The 8837-nt window shown below is 40.8% G+C and overlaps 1 non-coding gene across 1 annotated transcript; it reads left to right on the top strand.

Annotated features, from left to right (window-relative positions):
- Window positions 1–6399: 6399 nt before the first annotated feature.
- Window positions 6400–6507, top strand: LOC130971135 (small nucleolar RNA R71). Its single transcript, XR_009082367.1, has one exon. It is a non-coding gene; the product is annotated as a small nucleolar RNA R71 (small nucleolar RNA).
- Window positions 6508–8837: the final 2330 nt, after the last annotated feature.

The following is an 8837-nucleotide window of genomic DNA, read 5'->3' as shown; positions in this document are numbered from 1 at the left end:
AAAGAAAGAAGACCAACACACAAGGTGGATGGTGCGCGAAATTGTGAACAATACTTTTTCACAACTCTCATAATCCCCGGTCATGAACTCCAAAAACTTGGTAGCTCAATTCCATGGCATTACACAACTTCGCACAACTAACCAGCAAGTGCACTGGGTCGTCCAAGTAATAAACCTTACGCGAGTAAGGGTCGATCCCACGGAGATTGTTAGTATTGAAGCAAGCTATGGTCATCTTGCAAATCTTAGTCAGGCAGACTCAAATGTATAATGGTGATGAACGAAAATAACATATAAGATAAAGATAGAGATACTTATGTAATCCATTGGTAGGAACTTCAGATAAGCGCATGAAGATGCCTTCCCTTCCGTCTCTCTGCTTTCCTACTGTCTTCATCCAATCCTTCTTACTCCTTTCCATGGCAAGCTCGTGTAGGGTTTCACCGTTGTCAATGGCTACCTCCCATCCTCTCAGTGAAAGCGATTGCATATGCTCTGTCACAGCATAGCGGAATTCAGCTGTCGGTTCTCGGTCAGGCCGGAATAATATCCATCGATACTTTTGCGTCTGTCACTAACGCCCCGCCTGCTAGGAGTTTGAAGCACGTCACAGTCATTCAATCATTGAATCCTACTCAGAATACCACAGACAAGATTAGACCTTCCGGATTCTCTTGAATGCCGCCATCAGTTCTTGCCTATACCACGAAGACTCTGATCTCATGGAATGGCTGGCTCGTTTGTCAGGCGAGCACTCGGTTGTCAGGCGATCAACCATGCATCGTGTTATCAGGAATCCAAGAGATATTCACTAAGCCTCGGATGCTTGTAGAACAAGAATGGTTGTCAGTCACCTTGTTCATAGGTGAGAATGGTGATGAGTGTCACTGATCATCACATTTATCAAGTTGAAGAACAAGTGATATCTTGGACAAAGAACAAGCGGAATTGAATAGAAGAACAATAGTAATTGCATTAATACTCGAGGTACAGCAGAGCTCCACACCTTAATCTATGGTGTGTAGAAACTCCACCGTTGAAAATACATAAGAACAAGGTCTATGCATGGCCGAATGGCCAGCCTCCCAATGATCTAAGATAGCATAAAACACGAAGGTAGCTACCCAGATATCTCAATACAATAGTAAAAGGTCCTACTTATAGAAAACTAGTAGCCTAGGGTGTACAGAGATGAGTAAATGACATAAAAATCCACTTCTGGGCCCACTTGGTGTGTGCTTGGGCTGAGCAATGAAGCATTTTCGTGTAGAGACTCTTCTTGGAGTTAAACGCCAGCTTTTATGCCAGTTTGGGCGTTTAACTCCCATTTGGGTGCCAGTTCCGGCGTTTAACGCTGGAATTTCTTGAGGTGACTTTGAACGCCGGTTTGGGCCATCAAATCTTGGGCAAAGTATGGACTATCATATATTGCTGGAAAGCCCAGGATGTCTACTTTCCAACGCCGTTGAGAGCGCGCCAATTGGGCTTCTGTAGCTCCAGAAAATCCACTTCGAGTGCAGGGAGGTCAGAATCCAACAGCATCTGCAGTCCTTTTTAGTCTCTGAATCAGATTTTTGCTCAGGTCCCTCAATTTCAGCCAGAAAATACCTGAAATCACAGAAAAACACACAAACTCATAGTAAAGTCCAGAAAAGTGAATTTTAGCTAAAAACTAATAAAAATATACTAAAAACTAACTAGATCATATCAAAAACATACTAAAAACAATGCCAAAAAGTGTATAAATTATCCGCTCATCACAACACCAAACTTAAATTGTTGCTTGTCCTCAAGCAACTGAAAATCAAATAAGATAAAAAGAAGAGAATATGCAATGAATTCCAAAAACATCTATGAAGATCAGTATTAATTAGATGAGCGGGGCTTTTAGCTTTCTGCCTCTGAACAGTTTTGGCATCTCACTCTATCCTTTGCAACTCAGAATGATTGGCTTCTTTAGGAACTCAGAATCCAGATAGTGTTATTGATTCTCCTAGTTAAGTATGATGATTCTTGAACACAGCTACTTATTGAGTCTTGGCCGTGGCCCAAAGCACTCTGTCTTCCAGTATTACCACCGGATACATACATGCCACAGACACATAATTGGGTGAACCTTTTCAGATTGTGACTCAGCTTTGCTAAAGTCCCCAATTAGAGGTGTCCAGGGTTCTTAAGCACACTCTTTTTGCCTTGGATCACAACTTTATTTCTTTCTTTTTTTTCTTTTCTTTCTTTTCTTTCTCTTTTCTTTCTCTTCTTTTTTTTTTCTTCGGTTTTTTTTTTCGCTTGCTTCCTCTCTTTTTTGTATTCACTGCTTTTTCTTGCTTCAAGAATCATTTTTAATGATTTTTCAGATCCTCAGTAACATGTCTCCTTTTTCATCATTCTTTCAAGAGCCAACATTCATAAACCACAAATTCAAGATACATATGCACTGTTTAAGCATACATTCAGAGAACAAAAGTAATGCCACCACATCAAAATAATTAAACTGTTATAAAATTCAAAATTCATGCAATTCTTTCTTTTTCAATTAAGCACGTTTTTATTTAAGAAAGGTGATGGATTCATAGGACATTCATAACTTTAAGGCATAGACACTAAGACACTAATGATCACAAGACACAAACATGGATAAACATAAGCATAAAATTCGAAAAACAGAAGAATAAAGAACAAGGAAATTAAAGAACGGGTCCACCTTAGTGATGGCGGCTCTTTCTTTCTCTTGAAGATCCTATGGAGTGCTTGAGCTCCTCAATGTCTCTTCCTTGTCTTTGTTGCTCCTCTCTCATGATTCTTTGATCTTCTCTAATTTCATGAAGGATGATGGAGTGTTCTTGATGCTCCACCCTTAGTTGTCCCATGTTGGAACTCAATTCTCCTAGGGAGATGTTTACTTGCTCCCAATAATTTTGTGGAGGAAAGTGCATCCCTTGAGGCATCTCAGGGATCTCTTGATGAGAGGGGTCTCTTGTGTGCTCCATCCTTTTCTTGGTGATGGGCTTATCCTCATCAATGGGGGTGTCTCCTTCTATGTCAACTCCAACTGAATAACAGAGGTGACAAATGAGATGAGGAAAGGCTAGCCTTGCCAAGGTGGAAGACTTGTCCGCCACTTTATAGAGTTCTTGGGCTATAACCTCATGAACTTCCACTTCTTCTCCAATCATGATGCTATGAATCATGATGGCCCGGTCTAGAGTAACTTCGGACCGGTTGCTAGTGGGAATGATTGAGCGTTGAATGAACTCCAACCATCCTCTAGCCACGGGTTTGAGGTCATGCCTTCTCAATTGAACCGGCTTGCCTCTTGAATCTCTCTTCCATTGTGCGCCCTCTTCACATATGACTGTGAGGACTTGGTCCAACCTTTGATCAAAGTTGACCCTTCTAGTGTAAGGATGTTCATCTCCTTGCATCATGGGCAAATTGAATGCCAACCTTACACTTTCCGGACTAAAATCCAAGTATTTCCCCCGAACCATAGTGAGATAATTCTTTGGATTTGGGTTAACACTTTGATCATGGTTCTTGGTGATCCATGCATTGGCATAGAACTCTTGAACCATCAAGATTCCGACTTGTTGAATGGGGTTGGTAAGCACTTCCCAACCTCTTCTTCGGATCTCATGGCGGATCTCCGGATATTCACCCTTTTTGAGTGAAAAGGGGACCTCAGGGATCACCTTCTTCAAGGCCACAACTTCATAGAAGTGGTCTTGATGCACCCTTGAGATGAATCTCTCCATCTCCCATGACTCGGAGGTGGAAGCTTTTGCCTTCCCTTTCCTCTTTTTAGAGGTTTCTCCGGCCTTGGATGCCATAAATGGTTATGGAAAAACAAAAAGCAATGCTTTTACCACACCAAACTTAAAATGTTTGCTCGTCCTCGAGCAAAAGAAGAAAGAAGATAGTAGAAGAAGAAGAAATGAGGGAGAAGGGGATGGCTTTGTATTCGGCCAAAGAAGGGGAGAAGTGGTGTTTAGGTTGTGTAAAAATAAAGGAGTGAAGAAGGGTATTTATAGGAGAGAAGGGGGATGGAGTTCGGCCATTATGGGTGGGTTTGGGAGGGAAAGTGGTTTGAATTTGAAGGGTGAGGTTGGTGGGGTTTTGTAAAGGATGGATGTGAGTGGTAAAGAGAAAGATGGGATTTGATAGGTGAAGGGTTTTTGGGGAAGAGGTATTGAGGTGATTGGTGAATGGGGGAAGAAGAGAGAGGGTGGTGGTGGGGTTGGTGGGGGTCCTGTGGGGTCCACAGATCCTGTGGTGTCAAGGAAAAGTCATCCCTGCACCAAATGTTGCTCAAAATCACGTTTTGAGTCATTTCTGGCGTTAAACGCCGGGCTGGTGCCCATTCCTGGCGTTTAACGCCAGGTTCTTGCCCTTTTCTGGCGTTTAACGCCAGTCTGGTGCCCCTTTCTGGCGTTAAACGCCCAGAAGGGTGCCAGACTGGGCATTAAACGCCCAACTGCTAGCCTCACTGGCGTTTAAACGCCAGTGAATTCTTCCTCCAGGGTGTGCTATTTTTCTTCCTGTTTTTCATTTTGTTTTTGCTTTTTCAATGGATTTTGTGACTTCTTATGATCATCAACCTACAAAAAACATAAAATAACAAAAGAAAATATATAAAGTATAATCATTGGGTTGCCTCCCAACAAGCGCTTCTTTAATGTCAATAGCTTGACAGAGAGCTCTCATGGAGCCTCACAGATACTCAGAGCAATGTTGGAACCTCCCAACACCAAACTTAAAGTTTGAATGTGGGGGTTCAATATCAAACTTAGAGTTTGGTTGTGGCCTCCCAACACCAAACTTAGAGTTTGACTGTGGGGGCTCTGCTTGTCTCTGATTTGAGAGAAGCTCTTCATGCTTCTTCTCCATGGTGACAGAGGGATATCCTTGAGCCTTAAACACCAAGGATTTTTCATTCACTTGAATGATCAGTTCACCTCTATCAACATCAATCACAGCCTTTGCTGTGGCTAGGAAGGGTCTGCCAAGGATGATGGATTCATCCATGCACTTCCCAGTCTCTAGGACTATGAAATCAGTAGGGATGTAATGGTCTTCAACTTTTACCAAAACATTCTCTACAAGTCCATGAGCTTGTTTTCTTGAATTGTCTGCCATCTCTAATGAGATTCTTGCAGCTTGTACCTCAAAGATCCCCAACTTCTCCATTACAGAGAGAGGCATGAGGTTCACACTTGACCCTAAGTCACACAGGGCCTTCTTGAAGGTCATGGTGCCTATGGTACAAGGTATGGAAAACTTCCCAGGATCTTGTCTCTTTTGAGGTAATTTCTGCCTAGACAAGTCATCCAGTTCTCTGGTGAGCAAAGGAGGTTCATCTTCCCAAGTCTCATTTCTAAATAACTTGTCATTTAGCTTCATGATTGCTCCAAGGTATTTAGCAACTTGCTCTTCAGTGACATACTCATCCTCTTCAGAGGAAGAATACTCATCAGAGCTCATGAAAGGCAGAAGTAAGTCCAATGGAATCTCTATGGTCTCATTTTGAGCCTCAGATTTCCATGGTTCCTCATTGGGGAAATCAGAGGAGGTTGGTGCACGCCCATTGAGGTCTTCCTCAGTGGCGTCCACCTCCTCTCTTTCCTCTCCATATTCGGCCATGGTTATGGCTTTGCACTCTCCTTTTGGATTTTCCTCTGTATTACTTGGGAGAGTACTAGGAGGGAGTTCAGTAACTTTCTTGCTCAGCTGTCCCACTTGTGCCTCCAAATTCCTAATGGAGGACCTTGTTTCAGTCATGAAACTTTGAGTGGTTTTGATTAGATCAGAGACCATGGTTGCTAAGTCAGAGGGGTTCTGCTTAGAATTCTCTGTCTGTTGCTGAGAAGATGATGGAAAAGGCTTGCCATTGCTAAACCTGTTTCTTCCACCATTATTGTTATTGAAACCTTGTTGAGGTCTCTCTTGGTTTTTCCATGAGAAATTTGGGTGATTTCTCCATGAAGAATTATAGGTGTTTCCATAGGGTTCTCCTAGGTAATTCACCTCTTCCATTGAAGGGTTCTCAGGATCATAAGCTTCTTCCTCAGATGAAGCATCCTTAGTACTGCCAGGTGCATTTTGCATTCCAGACAGACTTTGAGAAATCAAATTGACTTGTTGAGTCAATATTTTATTCTGAGCCAAAATGGCATTCAGAGTGTCAATCTCAAGAACTCCTTTCTTCTGATTAGTCCCATTGTTCACAGGATTCCTTTCAGAAGTGTACATGAATTGGTTATTTGCAACCATCTCAATTAGTTCCTGAGCCTCTGTAGGCGTCTTCTTCAGATGAAGAGATCCTCCAGCAGAGCTATCCAAAGACATCTTGGATAGTTCAGAGAGACCATCATAGAAAATACCTATGATGCTTCATTCAGAAAGCATGTCTGAGGGACATTTTCTGATTAATTGTTTGTATCTTTCCCAAGCTTCATAGAGGGATTCTCCATCCTTCTGTCTAAAGGTTTGGACTTTCACTCTAAGCTTACTCCATTTTTGAGGTGGAAAGAACTTTGCCAAGAAGGCATTGACTAGCTTTTCCCAAGAGTCCAGGCTATCTTTAGGTTGTGAGTCCAACCATATTCTAGCTCTGTCTCTTACAGCAAAAGGGAATAGCATCAGTCTGTAGACCTCAGGGTCAACCCCATTAGTCTTGACTGTGTCACAGATTTGCAAGAACTCAGCTAAAAACTGATGAGGATCTTCCATTGGAAGTCCATGGAACTTGCAATTCTGTTGCATTAGAGAAACTAATTGAGGCTTAAGCTCAAAGTTGTTTGCTCCAATGGCAGGGATAGAGATGCTTCTCCCATAGAAGTCGGGAGTAGGTGCAGTAAAGTCACCCAGCACCTTCCTTGCATTGTTGGCATTGTTGTTGTTTTCGGCTGCCATGTCTTCTTCTTCCTTGAAGAATTCGGTCAGGTCCTGTACAGAGAGTTGTGCCTTAGCTTCTCTTAGCTTTCGCTTTAAGGTCCTTTCAGGTTCAGGGTCAGCTTCAACAAGAATGCCTTTGTCTTTGCTCCTGCTCATATGAAAGAGAAGAGAACAAGAAAATGTGGAATCCTCTATGTCACAGTATAGAGATTCCTTGAGGTGTCAGAGGAAAAGAAAAATAGAAGAAGGAGATAGAAGAATTCGAACTTGATTAGATAGAGTTCGAGTTGTGCATTAAGAAGGAGTAGTACTCCATAAATAGAAGGATGTGGGAAGGAGGGAAGAGAATTTTCAAAAATTAAATTAAAAAGTTTGAAAACATTTTGAAAAACTGATTGATAATTTTCGAAAATTCAAAGTGGAAAAGAAATCAAGTGATTTTTGAAAAAGATTTTGAAATTAGAAATTAAAAAGATTTGATTGAAAACTTATTTTGAAAAAGATGTGATTGAGAAGATATGATTTGAAAATAATTTTAAAAAGATTTGATTTGAAAACAATTTTAAAAAGATTTGATTAATTACTTGCCTAACAAGAAAAGATATGATTCAAACATTAAACCTTTCTCAACAGAAAATGCAATATACTTGAGATTTTCAATCAAATCATTAATTGTTAGCAAGTATCTTTGAAAAAGGAAAGAAATTGATTTTGAAAACATTTGATTGAAAGGATATGATTTGAAAAAGATTTGATTTTGAAAAACTTTGAAAACTTGAAAAAAAATTGATTTGAAAAACAAAATCTTCCCCCTTTGCCATCCTGGCGTTAAACGCCCAGAATGGTATCCATTCTGGCGTTTAACGCCCAAAATGCACCCTTTTTGGGCGTTAAACGCCCAACCAGGTACCCTGGCTGGCGTTTAAACGCCAGTCTGTCCTTCTTCACTGGGTGTTTTGAACGCCCAACTTTTTCTGTATAATTCCTCTGTAGCATGTTCAGAATCTTCAATTCTTTGTATTATTGACTTGAAAAGACACAACTTAAAAAATATTTTTGGATTTTTAATAATCAAAATGCAACAAGAATCAAATAACAATGCATGCAAGACACCAAACTTAGCAGTTTGTATACTACTGACACTATATGAGACACATAAACACTCAAGTCAAAAGAATTCAAAGATCAGAGTAAGAAATCATCAAGAATTATTTGAAGATCCTTAAGACATATGAATGAATGCATGCAATTGACACCAAACTTAAGATGAGACACTAGACTCAAACAAGAAATTTTTGGGTTTTATGATTTTTTTGATTTTTTTGTGTTTTTCGAAAATTAAGTGGAAAAAGGTATCAAAATTCTTAATGAGAATTTCAGGAATCAGTGCAATGCTAGTCTAAGACTCCGGTCCAGGAATTAGACATGGCTTCACAGCCAGCCAAGCTTTCAAAGAAAGCTTCGGTCCAAAACACTAGACATGGCCAAAGGCCAGCCAAGCCTTAGCAGATCACTGCTCCAAAAGCAAGATTGATAAAAATCAACAAGCTCTTGTGATGATAAGTTGAAACCTCGGTCCAATGAGATTAGACATGGCTTCTCAGCCAGCCAGACTTCAACAAATCATCATGAAACTCTAGAATTCATCTTCAAGAATTTCGAAAAAAAAATACCTAATCTAAGCAACAAGATAAACCGTCAGTTGTCCAAACTGAACAATCCTCGGCAACGGCGCCAAAAACTTGGTGCTTGTTGCCGGATCTTGGCACTGATGTTACCGGACAAAAAGCTTGCTCAAAACTTGAACAATCCCCGGCAACGGCGCCAAAAACTTGGTGCGCGAAATTGTGAACAATACTTTTTCACAACTCTCATAATCCCCGGTCATGAACTCCAAAAACTTGGTAGCTCAATTCCATGGCATTACACAACTTCGCACAACT

The sequence above is a fragment of the Arachis stenosperma genome, chromosome 3 (genome assembly GCF_014773155.1).
Source record: "Arachis stenosperma cultivar V10309 chromosome 3, arast.V10309.gnm1.PFL2, whole genome shotgun sequence".
NCBI classification, from domain to species: domain Eukaryota; kingdom Viridiplantae; phylum Streptophyta; class Magnoliopsida; order Fabales; family Fabaceae; genus Arachis; species Arachis stenosperma.
Note: the sequence above shows the minus strand (reverse complement) of the source record. Positions and strands in the feature narration are given on the sequence as shown.